The sequence below is a fragment of the Pteropus alecto genome, unplaced genomic scaffold, assembly GCF_000325575.1.
Source record: "Pteropus alecto unplaced genomic scaffold, ASM32557v1 scaffold33, whole genome shotgun sequence".
Classification (NCBI taxonomy): domain Eukaryota; kingdom Metazoa; phylum Chordata; class Mammalia; order Chiroptera; family Pteropodidae; genus Pteropus; species Pteropus alecto.
In genome coordinates this window covers 3,935,868-3,955,060 of record NW_006435762.1, presented here as the reverse complement: position 1 = coordinate 3,955,060, position 19,193 = coordinate 3,935,868, and the positions used below count along the sequence as shown (strand labels likewise).

Sequence of the window (19,193 nt, the reverse complement as noted above, 5' to 3'; positions counted from 1 at the left end):
CATCTTTTAAGTGGCCTCTGATGACATACTTTCATAGTGGATAGCATCTTCTAATACCTTATAATTTACTTCTGTATTTTAGTTATTGCCTATCTCATTCTGCCTACTAGGCTGTAAACTCTATGAGGTTTTATTCATGCCTGTATTCCCAGTGGCTAGAATGCCTTTTAGAAATTTGGCTTTAAATGAATTTTTAAGCAATGTTAGAGAAAATGTGCATGGTAATTGGGGGAGACAGGCCTTTGAGGGTAATAATAGCTACTATTTGTTAAGCACCCTATTCTGTGGCAGATTCTTTAACATGTTAATGTATTTAAATCTTACAACTGCCTTGAGCAGTGGGCATGATACCATTTTACAATGGAAGAAGCTGAGTGTTGGGGAGGTTAATAAACTTTCACAAGGTTAATAAACTTGTACAAGCTATTAGATTATGAAGGCATTTTAATACATCTGACTAAGAAAAAAGGATCAAAGGTAAAGTGTTTAATCTTAGAAGTCAGGAAGAATTCTTCTCAAATAAGAAGAAAGGAAGAGAAGATAGGTGAAGAAATGTAAGAGCTAAGATTGAAAGGAGAGGGAGTGAAGAATCTCTTTTCTGCTAACCTTGATTTTTTTTAGTGAATAACGGGAGGAAGGCAGGCAACTATGACAATAGTTCTCTCTGGGCAGCCTGCTGAAGAATCTGCAGGAAACCTATAGTAAGATTCTTGAGATATCTTTAGGGCCCAGTTAGAGTAACCAGTCCACCAGCAAAAGAATGCTAGTAGTGGATGGCATCTTTGAGGTCATTTAATTCAGCTCCCAAATTTTACACTTTATCAGTCCGTATTCCTTTCACCCGTTGTCTACAAAGACCTTGGTCACTTCCACTCACCTTTGATCTCACGTCTGTTTTCCATTTGTGTGTTGGTTTGTTTATTCTCTTTATTTTTCATGAGTGAATAATTTGTCCAGGTAGATGATTGTTCAATACCTTGATCTCATTCTTCGTTGCCAACCATGACTCCAGTGACCTTAAACCCTCCCCTCTTCAGGTACAGTCATCTGTACCTGAAGCTGGACATGAGGAATCTGTAGCCTTATAAGGAAAGCAGTGAAGTGTTGACAGTGGCTGGGTGGTTGGGTGTGGTGAGAAGGGGTTAAGGACGGGTACCAAGGAGGGGAGGAAGATTTGGAGGTTCTAGAGAGGGTAGAGCTCCAGTCAAAGCTGATTTGAGGCAAGGTAGACCTGAATAAAACTTATTCTTGTTTAAAATAGTTTTTATGCATCCCAAGATCATTTCGATGTTTAAAAAACTGTGCAGTTTTACATTTATGGTGCTGTCATTTCTTTTTTTTTTTTCGTGATAGGTAGAACCCATATTGTTCACATTAAACTTTTTTTAATATGGAAAATATGTTTTGCAATGTTTTCTGCATAGAATTAGGGTAAATACTATGCAGGTATGAGTAATATAGCATGAATGATGGATATAATTTCTTAAAATTCGAATTCGTAGATAGTCAAATTATGCATACTTATCTTTATACTTAGTCAAAGAGATGCTAAAAAGTTGGCGTTTATACTAGTGTGAATTAGTGTTACTATTTATAACATTATTAACAGTTGTCTTAGAAAAATTGTTAGTTCGTATGTCCTTTTAGTATTAGATTGTGGTTTTTTAAATTAGTACATGCACATTAAAAACAAGTATTAATTTCGTTGTTTTCTTCTAAAATATACAAATTAATCAAACATAAATTGAATGGGAGTGCGTGCACATAAATATAATATACTAGTTTACATGAATTCGGATTATTTTTTAGTGTAATGAGTTTTTTTAAGTGATTTGGGTAATTATAGCCATTGCCTCTACATAGTAACATGTGCACAGGTTTATATAGCAATGCAATAAGTATTTAGTTATATACTGACACAGTGTCAAACATTGACTGATTTTCCCATTGGCTAACGTGACTGCAACCTTAATGATGGAACCTTATAGAAGCAGAGGGAAGTGTCAACCTGGCTTAACATGTCAATTAAAATCACATGTCTTCATTGGAGAACAGGATATGATAGGCTGTTTGTCAGCCTTCTCATTTGTGCAGAGGAAGATTCCAAAGTTCCAGAGACTTCAATTGCTCAAAGCCATTCATCTGGGAAGTGTTAAAGCGCTAACAAGAACTCAACCTACTCCTTTATATCAATGAAGAAAATTAGTTTGGTTGACTAAAAAATTTTTTTATCAGAGGCTGGGGTACATCCCCCCAAAAATGAAATGGTAATTGTGTGACATGAAGGAAACGTGAGCTAATATAAGGTGGTAATCACTTCACAATATGTATCACATCAACACACTGTTTAAAGATACACAATGTTTTATGTCAGTTATATCTCAGTAAAGCTGAAAACATGTTTAAAAATTTAAAAAAATTACCCATAGTTTTATTGGACTATTAACTCTTCTAAGGTTAAGGCTAAGTAGGGTCCTGTATTGTTCATCTTTGTATCTGAGTCCATAGCACAATTTCTGGTATATATTAAGTATTTGATGAATGTATAATTACCAAAATAAATCGATTTTTTCATTTTTTTGACAGTTTTTTTTTAAAGTAATGAAACAAAAGAAGGTATTGTGAGAAGGTAGAGTTTAAAAAACAAATTACCGAGTTAGAATGCACACCATTTAGCTAGTTTTTAAAAACTATGTAAATATTATTTTCATATTTACAATCTAATTTACTAATTCATAGAAGTAAATGGTCTAATTGTAAACTATGTGTATTTGAATGCATATGTACATGTGCGTGTATTTTGTGTACAACCAAATGGTGTGTTTGTGTGTATATGAGTGTATATTTGGTGTATAACCATGAGCACCTAAAGGGCTGATTATAGTATGACCTCAGAAAGAGACTATGCATCAAAGATGAACCACAGCATCACTTTACATGCAGTACCTTGCAAGGGATATAGAAAGAGATGTGTATTTTCTAGATGATAGGCTGGTAGGCTGTCTCTCCGGAGGACACTTCTTACATGAGTGAATTTACCGTGATGGGCCATCTCTGCCATGTAGGCTCAGGGACCTCACTTTGTGTTTTCTGGGGTATGTGCTCATGTGTGTGTTGTAGGGGAGTGTTCTGCATATTGTATGGAACATTGTACCAATTTATTAATTTATACTGAAAACTATAACTGTAACTTGTACTTAAATTTATGAGCAATTAGTGATGGATGTGTTAACTAACCATATTGTCATTATTTCACAATATATTCATATATCAAATTATCATGTTGTACTTGTTGTATAATGTGAATTATACCTCAATAAAGCTGGAACAAAATTTATGTGCAATTAGTATAAGCATTTTTTTGACCTAAGTGCTGGAGAAAATTAGTTTATAGTGTAGGCTAGGCCCTTCCAATTTTAGTGACGGCCATGAAGGCACAAAGGGATGAAATACTTTGGACTCATGACTATTCAGTGGTGGAGCGGCGAACAGAACTCTGAGCTCTCAGTCTTGGTGCGGAGTCCATTTCCCTGGCCTCAGACTGGAACTGGGCCTTAGAAATGCCCGAGAGGTGGGCATCACATTGAGTGTTGCTACTCTTTTCAACTGCCTGTGTTCCTGTGTTCATGTACTGAGCAGTTTTATTATTTTTCATATAGAGAGCTGGAAGAGTGGCAAAATTAAAGTGGAAGTAAATTTTAAAATTAGTTTAAGCCTGGATACCAGAATACAAACTCCCTGAAGGCAGGGGCCAGCTCTGTTCCTTCTGCCTATCTCCAGAGCCCAGTACCAGGCCTATCCCACCGACATTTGTTAAATGCTGGTTGAAATAAAAAACTTTACAAGTCAGGCGTGAATAAGTTAATCAATTAGAAAATACTGAGGACTAGTTCTGGGGATACTGAGGATAAGTCACTGAAGTATTTTGTGCACCTGGACATTTGTTGTAATTCTCCATTGGAACTACCTAGGCTAAAAACAATTTTGATTTTACTGACATGCCTCTTCTTGAGTCAAAAACACACTACACACTAATAGTGCACCTAGCTTATGGGTAAGTGGCATTGAAAAATGTATGTATATATCTATGCACTAGCTGCTAAAAACTTGCAGTCAAATTTAGTGCCCGAGCTTTACAATCAGTTCATTTCAAAAAATGGATAGTTTGGTCATCTTCTGATGAAGTCATAATATCAACAACAGCCATCATTTATTAAGTGCTTAGTATATGTTGGACACTGTGCATTTAAGTGCTCTCTCCACTTCACAGATTAGATGAACTCGGGGAGTTAAGAGGCTGGCCCAAGTTCACACAACTATTAATTGGAAGGAAGCGTTGGAATTTGAACTCAGTGCTTCCTTCAGAAGATCTTTGTTCTTTTATCTTTATGCAGTAATCTGGGGCCACGTTTGGTTTTTCTTTCAAAAATGGTTTTATTGAGATATCATTTATACACATTTAAGTTCACCCATTTGCAGTATGTAATTTGGAGTGGATTTTAGGATATTTACAGAGTTTCACACCATCATTACTACTGATTTTAGAGCATTTTCATCACTGCGAAAAGAAACCTCATACTCATTAGTAGTCATTTAGCATTTTTCTTCAATTGCCTCCCTAGCCCAGCCCTTGGTAACTATTAATTTACTTTTCATATCTGTAGATTTGCTTATTATGGACATTTTATATAAATAGAGTTATATAATATGTGGTCTTTTGTGACTGGCTTCTTTTACTTAATGTAATAGTTTCGAGAATCATTCATGTTGTAGCACATATCAGTATTCCATTCCTTTTTATGGCCAAATAATATGCCATTATGTGGATATGCCACATGTGTTTATCCATTCATCAGTTGATGATCATTTGCGTTGCTTTCACTTTTTGGCTTGTGTGAATAATGCTACTGTGAACAGTCATGTACAGGTTTTGTGTTAACTTAAGTTATCATTTCTTTTGGGTATAGACCTAAGAGTAGAATTGCTGGATTATGTGGCTTGGGCCATATTTTAATCTCTAATGTTTTGTAGTCCTTTTGCAAGTTGCCAGAGTACCCAAAATACATTGAAGTAGCAATATACAGAAGTGTTAAACAAAGGATTATGCTGTGTTTTTTGAAATTCGATGATCATGTTTCCTCCTCTGTCGCACATAGGAACACTCAGTGGGATTATAGAATCTAAGAAATGGAAAGCGAGTGAGAAGTGACCTAGTCTCACTACTTTATTTTAAAGATGAAGAAACTGGTGCTCAGAGACTTATTTCTCAGGATCATGTAGCTGGGTAGTAGCTGGACCTGGATCGGGACCAAGCATATGGTCTCCTTTGCTCCCAGCGGGTGATTCCCACTGGATTATCCTCTCAAAGAGGAGCGGTTCCTAGAAATGAGGCTCAGTTGCTGAAGTAAAGATGCTTTTTATATTGTTTGCTGCAGGCTGAAATGTATTTGGAGGGACATTCTAGAAGTAGGTCGTGGTAATTCTTTGGGATATGCTGTGTGGCCTTAGAGAAAGCTTCCCTTTCAAAGCATTTTGATTATAAGAAGGAGGTGCATGAGTCCCCAGTGAAGGGAGTGGTCTTGAAGATTGTAAGGGTGTGTTAGCAGTGTAAAATAAATATAATTGTTGAGGTTCAGTGAGCAGTCTGATTTCAGTAAAGTAGAATGTGAATGTGTCAGAGCCTGATGATCCAGGACATTTACAAATGTCGAGATTCAGAAATGGAAATGGAAATTAAAAAAGCAAGGTGAGAGGTGAAAAGCAGAAAGCTAAATGATTTTTAAATGTTATAACACCTTTCCCAATACCGAAATCAATTCAGTAAGTACTAAAGAAATAAGCAACCATAGAATTTCTCATTGAAAAGGGTGAGTGAAGAAGCAGTTGACACAGGAAAAGTGTATAAGTCCTGATGCATAGATGACTTGATGAAACAAGCCTTGTTAGCAGAAATAGATAGGATATTCAAAAGATCTAACTAAATGCTCTTAATGTCATCTTCATTTGAAATAATGTATGATACTGACTTGTTGAATCAGTTACTGAATTTTTTTTTACCTCCAAAGAATGTCTTGATTTTCCAATTTCTTCAAAACATATTTTTTTGAGCAGTGAAGAGTAGTTTTTTTTTTGTTGTTAAACATTTCATGAAATGTGTAAGAGGCTTAGCAATCGAAAGAAAGTTGCAAAATCTAAAAAATGAATTAATTCTTCAGTATGTTTTGTAGCACAGAGATTCAGTCATTTAAAAATTTAAATAAATAAATAGTCATTATGTGGTCTAAATTAAAGTACATTAACTTTTAAAATTTAACAACCACTCATGAGCTATGTACTCTATGTGAGGAATTGTTTTAGCCTCAAAGAATGCAGAGATTAACCAGGTATTATTTCTACTCTGAAGGAATTTACAGTTTAGTGGCTGAATTTCACTAAATGTTAATGTCTCTCTTGCCCCCCCAAAAAAGGGGGGGGGGTGGAAGAGAGAGAGAAAGAAATAAAAGAGCAAAAGGTAGGCTTAAGAAATACAGTTTTCATAATTATCTTGCAAATAAAGATTTACAAACTCTGTCTCTTCCAATTAGCATTAATGATGCTCTGTGGAGGTTAAGTCTTGTTGAATTAAGGATATAAGATCTTATTGTGATTAGATGTATGTAACTGGAGAAGGTCATGATGTATGTGGAAAATGGATGATTACTTGTAGAGGTGGCTAATAATAAATTGGATCTTGACTTAGAGTAAATGGGTGTAACTAATGGGGATTTTGTAAACTATACAGCCTGTATTCAACTTGCCCCAGTTTCTCAATTTTACAGCTATACTTGCTCCAACTTAGGATCCAACCAAGTCTGTCTGTTTTGTCTGTCCTTCCTTCCTCCCTCCCTCTCTCCCCCCCTCCCTCCTTCCTTCCTTCCTTCCTTCCTTCCTTCCTTCCTTCCTTCCTTCCTTCCTTCCTAAATCTAGGAGAGGCTTCCTGTCTCTTTTGTTCTTCCTGACATTAATTGTTTTGGTGTCCTTGCCAGTTGTCTTGTAGAATGTCCCACATCCTGGGTATGTAATGGTTTTCTCATAATTACATTCAGGTTAAATATTTTTAGCAAGAATACTTTATGGCTGATGTTGAGTAGTTCTTATTGCATTAGATTGAAGCACATCATGTCATATTGTTCTAGTTTCACCTGAAGATTGGCAATTTACAGCCGTATATGCAAAATTCAAGAAATAACTTGGACCTCTTTTCAAAAGTATAGCCTCAGGCCTGTGATAGAATTGCCTTAGGCAATGAGGCCAGTTGGTTGGGGGTGGGAGAGTAGTGTTGGTCATTAATCTGTTTTTATCAACTGAATGGCATTAGCTCCAGTGATGTTATCTATTATAACAGTTGAAATCATGGTCCCAGGGATTCTGCCTACTTGTTCTGTCTCTTACCCATGGCACTGATGTTCACTGCATTTGTTATAGTTGTGAGATTTTTTTTTTTTTTTTTTGGTTTTATGGATAAGAATTTTTTCAAATTAATAGAAGTAGAGATTTTTTAGCAGAGAAATTTATAGGCTACATTCCCTTATTTGACAAGTATTTTTTGGGAGCTTCCTACTGTCAGGCACTAGTCTAAGAGCTGGTGACATAGTGGTGAACTATATAAAGCCCTGTCTGAGGAAGAGCCAGGCAGCTGGTTGGGTAACTGGAGGGCAGTGAGTGAGAGGAGCCTGGTAGAAAACTGGGTGTAGGAAGAATATTCAAATGTGGTCCATGCTGGGTATGGCAGCAGGGAATGCATGGAGGCTGGAGCCGTATACTCCTTCCTATTTTACTGCTAGGAAAATATGTATTAAAGAGCCTGAAAACGATTAGTGTAAAAATAGACTTTAAACTGAGCTCTCCCACTTAGTTTCATGTATTATAGACTGCATTAAATATCATATGACTTTTTCTTTGCATTCATATCTCCAAGGTGATAATACAAGTACTTTAGCCAAAATATAAATTATGGTGGTTTCCTTTTTTGTATCTGCTTATAAAGATGTGCAAATAGTTTTAAATCCTGTGGTGCCATAAAAAGAGCACTGACCTAGGAATGGGAAGATTTGAACCGATGAACTGGCATGTGGGAAAGCACTTGAATCTTCCTGAGCATTCCATTTATCACACTGAGATAAATCCTCTGGTTATCTGATGGGGCTGCTGGAAGGATGAAATGAGATGATGGATATGAATGTGCTTTATAAACTCTGATGCACTCTGCAAATCTAAGGTATTATTATCATTTAGACCTTTATTATAGTTTCACTAAACAGAGGCAGTCTATTATCTACCTCTCATTTAAAAGGGGGATGACAAATAGTTATTTCAAGGTAAAATGCTTTTCAAAGAGCAGAATCTGATCAATGCACCTTAAAGGACCTAATGAATTATTCAGCTTTTCTTCAAACCAGCATATCTGAACTAAGGAAATGATCACTTTTCACTCCCATTTCAGGCTTCTGGAAATCAGCATGCTCTGTGTGATATCCTATCTGGAGAATCTTCTTGAGTTTCAATGCTGGGTTAATAAACTAGAAACAGCTTTGTGCTTCTCGAAGAAATGAAAATTTGAGAATGATTGGTGCATCTGAATTAGGCAATTGGCAAAGATTCACTGAATGTCTAACATGGATAGATGGATGGATGGATTGATGGATGATAGGTAGGTAGATAGATAAAATTAGACAGTTGATGCTGTGGGGGATAGAAAAATGTTGAGAAATTGATATTGATAATAATTATAGCTGACATTAAGCACATGTATGTGCATGGCAGGAATCCTTCCCCAAACAATAGGAGGTAACCAATATTATCCCATTTTACAGAGGAGAAAAATACTCTTTAGAGAGATTAAGTAGCATGCTAAAGGTCATAGAGCTAGAAAATTGCCAAGCTGGCATTCCACTTCAGATCTGCCTGATTGTAAATCCATACCCTTAACCATATGTGCCCTCTTAAGTTACATATGGTGTCATTGAGAGAGAAGGATTTTCTCTAAGGGAAATCACATTGCAATACTGAACCATGTATATATGCGGTGGAGAGGAGTAGGCCATCCACGTAGGAATTTAGATGAAGAAGAGAGTAGATTATTGGAGGCCGAACTGGTATAGGGGAGGACATAGTTTGTTCCGGCTGCTGTAACAAAAATACCACTGGCTGGGTAGCTTATAAACAACAAAATTTATTACTCACAATTCTGGAAGCTGGAAGTCTGAGATCAGGGTGCCAGCCTGGATGGGTGAGGGCCCTCTTCTGGGTCTTAGACTTCTTGTATCTCCACATGGCGGAACAGACAAGGGAGCTCTCTGGGCCCTCTTTTATAAAGGCACAAATCCCATTCATGAGGGCTCCATGCTCATGACCTAATCACCTCTAAAAGCCTCACCTCCTAATACTATCACTTTGGGGGTCAGGATTTCAACATATGAATTTTGGGGAACACAAACACGTTGATCATATCAGGAGTTGGAAAAAATCAGATAAGAGTAAAAAACATGTATTCTTGTGTGATGTCTTTATGTATCTATGTATCTCTCGGTAGAAGGAAAAAGAAAATGGACATTGATTCCTTGAGTTATGAACACACACTATACAAACTCTCTTAGAATTATGCCCAAGCCATGTATAAAGATTGGGGTAAGGCTGTGGAGAGGAGCCCTCTCAGGCACAGTTTTCCTGCAGAGCTTGGCTTGGGGTGTTTGTGTTCCTGATGCTTCCAGGTTTCTGCTCATTCTGTGGTTCCTTTTTCTTAGCCTGACCATGTTTCCTCTGGCCTGCATAATAAAAATAGCTAACAATTATTGAAAACCTACTATGTTCTGCGAATTCACAGCAACTAGAAGAATTAGATGGTATTTCTATTGTGCTGGTCAGGAAGCTGAGGCTCATAGATCTTAACAACTAAAATCACATAACTAGCACAGTAATTGGTGGAGTTGGGATTAGACTGGCCTTGGCTAGTCAAAAATCCCCATTTCTTCTATACTTTGTGTGGTAGTTAAGAGTATGGACTTTATTGTTGGCCAAATTTGCTTCTTTGCTTGCTAAGTGCTCTTGGGCAGGTTCTTAAATATATTTATGCTTCATTTTCTTCCTCTGTAAAATGGGAATAGTCATAACAGTATCCACCTGGCATGTCGTAAGCCTCTATCAATTGCTTTTTTATGATTATTTTTTTATTATTTTTTATCACCAAATCTTTCTGTTTGCTATAACTGTCTGGTGCTCAGAAAAAGGCTTACATTTTAGAGAAAGAAAAGAGGAACATATTTGAAAATTCATTCCAGTTTGTTCATATTAATTTAAGAACTTTTATTAGCTATCTACTTTTTCCCTGGGATTTTTGTAACCTAGTTTTCGCATCTATGCTGCTTACCTTCTCCGTACCCATCACAGCGGTCATAATCTGCTGCTCCATGTTGGACTCTGGGTACCTAATGCTGGTGAAGCAAAAACTAAAGGATGTTGCCTCACTGTCATTGCCTTATCTTAAGCAGGGAAGACCTGTCTCTCCCCAACGTGAAAAAGAGTTATTAGAGCTGCCCTACCTTATTTTGACCTTGTGGGCAAGGACAAACAAGTAATTGATGGTTTGAGATTTCTGAAGAAGTCACTCAGCAAATTTGAAATAGGCTATATAAAACCAGACAACTAAGGCAAAAAAAAACCCCAACTATCTGGTTGCAGTTTTATCAGGAAGGGGGAAGACAAAGGATTCAGAGAGAAGTAATTCCCGCAGGGCTTAATAGTCATCTAAAAGTGAGAACTCCTGGCTTGGTCCTTTGTGTGTTCTTCTAGGGCCTCACATGCGCCAGAGATATTCATTAACAAGTCACTGGTGGGGATAAGCTTTGGCATAATTACTAAGTTGGCCTTTCCAGGAGTTACTTCTTTCTTTTCTGGCTTTAATGAGCAGTTTTATAGACAAACATATTTTCCAGTACTCGTGGTATTGACTTCTGGGTCTGATTTAAATTAATACTAAGTTCTCCTGCTCATCTAAATGAATACTCACAACAGGAATTTAAATACAAGTTTGCATTGCTAATGTTCTAAAAATCTGTTTGTCTAGTAACTGACTAATTGTTCATTCATTTCCACTTGGAAGACCAGTGCAAGATGAGCAGTGAGGTCGTTCAGTGATCAAAGTTTAAAATTAAACCTATTGTACCTCCAAGAAAAGACTGTTGGTGTTTTGTTTTGTTTTGTTTTTTTTTTTTTACCCGGAAGACATTAAAACACATGCAATAAATGTGTACATTTGATGATTGTCAGTGATCAAAATCGGCTCTTTTACTTTTTTTTTCTTTCTAATAACTTTCCCAGCCTTGGAGATTGGCAGTAAAATGAAAACACTGTAAATAGCCAACTAGCGCAGTTTACCAATGCCTCTTTCTAACTCTTAACTTTAAGATTATGATGTTTCAGGGACGTGGGCATGTACATGTGCACAAGTCTGATCCACTGGAGCTCACTGCCATCAGTCCTTTGTGATGGAGACTAAACAAGACTGCGTGTAGTGTTTGATAATGCTGGCTTCAAATTCAAGTCTCCTGTTGAGAGGTGGGGTTTATGCCTCTTTCCTTTTGAATCAGGATGAGCTTGATGACTGCTTTGCTATATAAAATATGGCAGAAGTGACTCTGTGACAGTTTCCTGGGCAAAGGCTTTAAGAGACTGCAGCCTCCACTTACGAATTGGAACACTTACCCTTGGAGGAACCAGCTGTCATGTAAGAAGTTTGATTTCTGAGACTACCGTGCTTTGAAGAAGCTCAAAGTATTTGTTTGGAGAGGTTGTGTGGAGAGAGATTCCAACCAACCATCTCATCAAGATATGTAAATAAAAAGCCTTCAGATGATTACAGTTCCACTGGGAAGCAAACACCTCTAAAACTTTGAAAGATGATAAAAAATGTTATTTTGAGCCACTAAGTTTTGAGGTGATTAGTTACCCAGCATTAGATAACTAGAACAGGGAGACATTTTATTCTTTTCTGTCAGAGGAGAGAGGATGCTTTTGACTCTCTAGAATTGTCTATTTCTATTTTTATAGCCGGATGCTGGGACCTTAGACTGACATCATCAGGGTTCTTTTAAGATTTCTAGAAGACCAAAGAACCCAGTGTAAATTGCTCCTCCTCATCTGGATTCTAATTTCTCTTTACTTAATTTTGCCTTACTTATTTGTACAAAAATGTGAATATAAATATAAATATAAATATTCCATTCCTATGGTGTGATATCCATGCAAAGTTTGTGTTGCACTAACCAGAAGAAACACTGTGACAGGTAGGGAGAACGTATAAATTGGCAGAAAGGAGAGAGTAAGAATGATTAGAAATGAAGAAAAAATGGTGCTTGTACCAAAAATGGAGAGCGAAAGAGAAAACTCTAGGAGTTTTGGTCTTGATTATTTAGCAATTGGCATACTGAAAGGGGAAAACCAATCAGGTGACTGGGTACACTGGTGCTCCTCTGAAACCCCATGTGACGTGTTGGTGTCTAGGAGGTGATAGGAAAAGGTCCCATCCCAGGCTTAGTCTATGTCCATCAAGTTCATCATCTCAACGATATGGGTAATGAGGATTATAGAGGCCTTTTTTGCGTCTGTTTATTAGAAGCAGCTTGAAGTTGAAGACAATATAGTTTACATGTGGCCCTTCTATGAATCAATTAGTCAGTGGCAATACATATCAATAGAACAATATTAGTGCCTTTCAGATAAGGTAAGTTTCAACCCCAAGGATCTTACAGTGCTTTTCCTTTTGATGCTTGCTTTTGTTTGTTTTTGTTTTTGTTTTAATTCTACTACCTTTTCTCCAATTTTCCAGTTCCTTTTGGATTGTGGGTGCAATGATAAGCAAACATCAAGTTGCTTGCTGCTAATCTTTGTCTTAAGCATTTCAAAATCTTGTTTTCTCAGGTTTTACCCCAGAGTATGAGCACAGAAATAAAAGCAATAATTAAATGTACAAAATGAAAATGAAAATTATTGTAAAGCACAGTTTTGTCCCCCTCAGGGGATACTAATATAAAGCATGTCGACATTTAGTTGTAAACAGGTGGAATAGAAAGAAACTGCCTGAAAGACGCTTCTTACTCTCGTTCCATTGCGCAGGAGGAGTACTGATTGGCTCTAAAAACAGTACTTCCTAACATCTGTACATTGATTTAAAGCTTTCACATACTTTAGCCTTTGTCAGTTCGCAGTTGATGTTTAGCTTGTCATTCTGCTGGTCTGGGGTTCAGCTGGAAGGGAGGTGAGGAGAGGTAGAAGAGGGCTGATATGTGTTGTATGTGTTGTCTGGTGTGTATGTACCAGAGTCTTTAACATGTAACTTCATTTAATTGTCACAAGAGACCATTGAGGTAAGATACTGTTATCATTCTCAACTGACTGTCGAAGGCACTGGGGCTCAGGGTGATTAAGTAACACAACTGAGGCAGCTAATGAGTGCCAGAGTCCGGGTTTGATGCCTACTTTTTGGTGTCTTCTGTCCCAGAAAGTAGAGAATTTCCATCTTCTGATGCTAAGTAAGGGCCTTTAGTGGCAGAATGAGGCAGCTAGCCCTTTCCCTAAGCCACTTTGTTGTAGAGGCCTTCCTTGACGAGTCTTGGCTCCTACCCATGTTGAAGTTTTTCTTTATGGCTAAATGAGCCACTGTGTTTTTGTTCCCCTGGGAAATGGAGATAGAAGTTCTGTGTCCCACTAAAGGGCATTGACCAATTGCTGGTTTGCAGAGGGCAGGTGCTGTTACAGTGCCTACTTTCTCTATCCCTACCAGTGGAGAACGGGAAGAGGGAGCATTTACCTTTCAGACTGTTTAAGGTGCTATGAACCCTATGCAAATATGCTATTTTAACAATGGTGGCCAACTGTCCCTCCAGCCCCACTTCATTTAAAATGAGAGAAAATGGACCAAAGCAATAAAGCAATTTTCATTTTGCAGGTAAAAGAGTTTCTAAATTTGGAACAGATAACTCTGGAAAGTTAATAGATAGAATCTTAGCATCATTGAAGGTCATCTAGATAAACGCTCGCATTCTTTTTATGACATTCCTGCCAAGATTGTCATCATTTCCTGTGTCCACCTTCCTCCCTTTCCACCACTGGCTGCTGTAGAAAGCCTCCCTAGTTCTCTTCTACTTCTTTTTCCCACTTTCTTCAGTGCAATAGCTCCTCGTACTTTTTTCTCACCAAACACTGGTGGAGATGCCCTCATCCTAGTTCCCAGTCCTCTTCAAATTCCTCCTGACTTTTCCTTCCCTGACAACTTCTGGAGGGAACTCTTCCTGTCCTCTTCTGCCTCTCCCCACTTCCATTTCCTCTAGCAAGTATGACTCGGGGGATTTCCTCTACTCCTATTCTGCCTCTCATTCCCACTTTCCGCTATCTAGGTAGAGTTTCATGGGATCTATTATGATTCTTGTCAGCAAATCGCTGTGCTTGCTGTCTTAGGTGTTCAGTATCAATCCAGTGAATTCAAGAATGTCTTCTCTGGATACCTCTATTTGCCACCCGTAAAATGCAGACATGGTCTCTTACTCTGGCCAGTTAATTTGTGGGATCTTTTCTAGAGAGCCTTTGAACTGTGTTTGCTGTCAATGTGTGGAGAGCCTGCTACAGGCCTCAGAGCTCTGGGTTCTTTTCAGTCCCTGACTCTGGGTTGATCTAGCTCTAGAGCCCCACCAGGCAGCTCCTGGAATGCACCCTGGCATCAGATTTCCGTCATCTAGGAAGAAAGTATAACAGTTAGCCATAAGGTTCTGCAGTTAAGGACTGTCTGCTGACAACAGGCATCACCACCGAACCAATAGCAAGTAGATGCCATCTTTTTCCTTCTATCTCTCCTTTGGTCATTGATCACCGAATACCTAATTATTAGCTGGATTGTGTGTTTGCGATTCTGGTATCATAGACCTAAATATATATGTCAACCTGTATTGTAGCATCAAACATAAATGATCACAAAGTTTAGGCCACACGGAGTTTTACTAACTCTGCATTGTCTCCAGTCCTTTCCATTCTTACTTCTGTAGAGCTGTAGTTCTGAGGAGTTAGGAGAATGATTTCTTTGGCCATAGCTCAGGCATCTCCTTATATTCTTATGTGCCCTCAGCCTGGCCTGGGTTTTCACGCACAAGCATGACCTTTTTGTTGTTCTACTCAACTGGTGCTACTTGACAACTGAATTTTTATTTTAAGGAGTTATTTCTTAGAAGCATACCATACTCTTACTTCTGGAGATTAAATCTGGTTAGAAAAATTGAATTTGGGAGTGTCCTATAGAAATTGTAGAGAATATGTATCAGTCTTCTGCATTGGTTATTGGTCATGATCATCATAAACTGCTACATGGAGTAGAATAGAGTCAGCTTTTATCAAATTGGTGTTTGGGAGTTCTATGTACATTTACTTCTTTAGTCTTTCCAATATATAAATTAAAAAACTAAGAGTAAAATATTAAGTCCTTCATGCCATCTAAATAAGGTGTCCAAGAGTCTTACTGATTATTTCAGGGTTACTTTGTTTCCACAGAAATATTATTGGAGTAGAAAATAACTTGTTAAATTACCACTACTTGAGTAAGTAAAATACTGGCTAGTTTGACAAAGGGCCAATTATATGAATGTTTCTATATTGTGAGATCATTTTTACAAATCAATAAAAAAGTTATATGATTTAAATGTTATTTACAAAGTTGAAGAGAACATTTTATTCCTTATTTAAAGCATTCCACCTACCAGTTTTTCTTGTGATTTACCTTTTAATTCAATCGATTATAAGTTTTCTCCACTAAATTAGCTTGTCTGCCTTCAAATCCCCATTCTTACTAACGCGTGACCTTTAACACATTGCTTACCCACTTCTTTGACTCAATTTCCCCACTTTTAAGATGAAATAATGACTGTTCCTACCTCTGTGTTGGGCTTATATAAGTTAGCTTTGTTGATTTTCTAATTGTACCAGTTTGAGGACCATTATATCTGACCTAATAATTTAAAAAGAAGATGTGTGCTTTCAAATTTATAATGATTGTGTTTAAAAGGTTTGAATTGAGCTGATGCTATAGGTTTGCTATAGAGGAAATACTGTCTAGAGTGAGTATCACAGCTGAGTAGAGAAACTGCCAGCCTGGCAACTGAAAGTTCTGGTTTCTACCCCAAGTTCTGTCAATTAAGAGCTTGGAAAAATCACTTAACTGCTCTGAGCCTTAGACTCTCTGTCTGTGAAAATGGAGAAAATATTTTCCTTGCCAAGCTTTAGAGGACTCTTAAGAGAATTAATTAGCATAATTAATGAGAGAATAGATATGAACTTTTTTTTTTTTTAAATGAAACTGTACACTCTTGTAGCGGTGAAGCAGGTTTGACTGAAGGCTGGCAGGAATTCTAGATTCCACAGATTTTCTTTAGCTCATTTTTTTTAAACTCAAAGCACAAACTATCTTTAGTAACGGCCAAACATTTGTAGGATCAGATTGCTCATGGTCTCTTAACAAATGTGTTATGAAAATTCATTAAATTAATGAACTGATGAAAATTAGTTGCAGTGGTAGGGGAAAAAAAATTGGCAAGTTTTAATTTTTATTCTTTTTACTTATTCCTCACAGTGGTTCTCAGTTAGGGGTAGATGCTTTTGGAAATGTGAGTCGGAGTACATTTTTGATTGTCAAAATGAGTGGGGAGTCATATGGCATTTGGTAGGCAGGGGCCAGGGATTCTAATTAACTGCCCTGCATTGAGCAGGGCAGTGTAGCCTAGTGAAGAGTTGTGCTGCTCATAATTCTAATAGCGCCACCCTGAAAAACAACTTGTTATCTGATTTATATACACCTTCATAGGTCATACTACAGGTATGTAATCAGTACTACTTTTACAGAACATAAGTGGCTGTACTTTATGTTTTGATAAATTGAAAATGCTTCTCCTACTTTTCTCATCTTCATTGATTTCATTTTCAAGGCCATAGCCATGTCCCATGACCTTGTGCCTCTGCTTCTCTGTAGATGTGTGCAGTATGAAACCCAGGTGTAGTTCAACAGTTGTTGCTGTGAATATAAGGACAAGAAAAGCCACTGGCCTATCAATACCTGTTAATAGGAAACAATATCCTTTACAAAATTTTTTTCAGATTTTACTTTCTTCTTTATTTTCGGATAGGTAATACATTCACATGGTATAACAACATAGGTAAAACAACATAACAGGTATACTTTAAAAAGTCTCATCCTTGTGCTTATCCTCATTTATCCATCGCACTCATCTACCTCCTATACATAGTCTTTTTATTAGTTTCTTATCATGCTTCCACTGTTTCTTTATGCAAGCAAATAGGTGTATATTTTAATCCCTCTCCCTTGTAATGCAAAGCTCTCATTTGTTTAGTTTCTTATGTACTCATTATTGGTGTATTTCTACACTCTTGCCCATAAGAACTGCCCTCTCACGATATATTTAGCTACAGCAGGTATTCAGGTCTTACATTTGTTTGGATTCATTTCTTCTGAAGCCTCAGATGACCCTGGTCTAGGCCACCTGTGACCTAGGCCTGCCATGCTGGGCTTTCCTTTCACCATTGTCTTTTGCCCCCTCTGCGTGGAAAATTTTTAGACCCTGTATGACTGAGCATGCCTTTATCATTTTCTCATGATTTTGGGATGGTTTTGCTTGGTAAAGAATTCTAAGTTGGAAATTATACTTTATTTATAGATGACTGGTCATATAAGTCATATAGAAATATATGAATTTATTTCTTCTAAAAGATGAGAACTTTAATTGATTTGAACTGGATATGTTTCAAAATGATTCTGCCAATCTGGAAAAAGAGCTAATAAACAACACAGAAAACTAATCCTGAATTTTGGAGAGCTATCTTTTGGTTCCAGTACCTTATATCCTATTAGGAATTAAGGGTGTTTTTTGAGGGATAAAAGAAGGGTATCTTTTAATCAGGTGATTAAGTGTTGCTGTAAGGATGCTATTGTAGATATTGTTCACTGTATTACTGTCAACTTAAGAAGGGAAAAACGTTCATGTTTTAGTAACAGCAGTACCAGCATTTCCCTTGGTTTTGGAAACCATCAGAGTTTGCTGTTGATCCCGTTTCTCTCTTTGCATTAATTGCCAAGTGATTTGCAGCAAATTTGAGATCCACCATTAGCACCAGGCAAAGGGACCTGTTTGCATGTCCATTCATTTCCATTGGGAACTAAATGTATTTTCATTACTCTTTAGTTTTCTTTGTACTAATTGCTTCACTTTCTTAATTTTGTTCTGCATTTGTCTTTGCCAACCTCCACAAATCCTTTTTAAATGAGGTGGGGGCAGCAGTAATGTAACACATGGGCTCAGAATGTCTTAGCCTAAATCAGCCTCATGAGTTTTCTAAAAAGAGCATTATTTTGTATTCCAAATTTTTTCAGTCTTTGGTACTACTACATTTATGGTAAAAATGGTATCAGTTATCTTTAGTTATTATCACAAGAATGCCCAACCACCAACTATGCAAAAGTAAGTATAAATGGCAACCTATAGAAATATATGGTTATTGGCACCTCTTGTTTGAGGGATTTAAAACCTCACATAGCTTGTGAATTTTCCTGTTAATTGAGGAGTAATTGCTGACATATTTTACAGGTTTCTATGATACAGGAATCACTTTGTTTGGTTCCAGAAATAAATAACAGTGGTAGCAGCAAAGACAGTAACAACTAACATTTACTGAGCTCTTGTTTTGTTTGACACTGGATCATGCTTATGTATTATTTCTTTCTTTCAATAACCCTGTGAGGTTGATATTAAATTGCTTTCTTGCTCTTCAATGTCAAGCCCCCTCTGAAACTTTCACATTTAGATTCATTTGATCATCTGGTTCTCACTAAGTCTCTACATTGCTGAGCCCTATGGGGAAAAATGATTTTATGGTGTACGTTGGTTCTCCTGGGAATTCTATAAAATGGATGCCTCCACCTCCTGCCCCCGGATACCTTGTTCTGAGCAACACCCAGAAACTATGCTAAGACTTCTCTGCTCCTTAAGCCCTCTAATACTGTTTTCTATCTTGGCATGACCTTACTTCCTAGTTGAGAGAACGCTGAACCCTCTCCTCCTTCAGTTTCCTGCATTTCACCTATGAATGTGTTTCCCTCTGTACCCACT

The 19,193-nt window shown here is 37.4% G+C and overlaps 1 protein-coding gene across 2 annotated transcripts in view; it reads left to right on the top strand.

Annotated features, from left to right (window-relative positions):
• TNIK (TRAF2 and NCK interacting kinase) overlaps positions 1–19,193 on the top strand; it is a 345,956-nt gene that overhangs the window by 25,788 nt on the left and 300,975 nt on the right. The window lies entirely within an intron of this gene.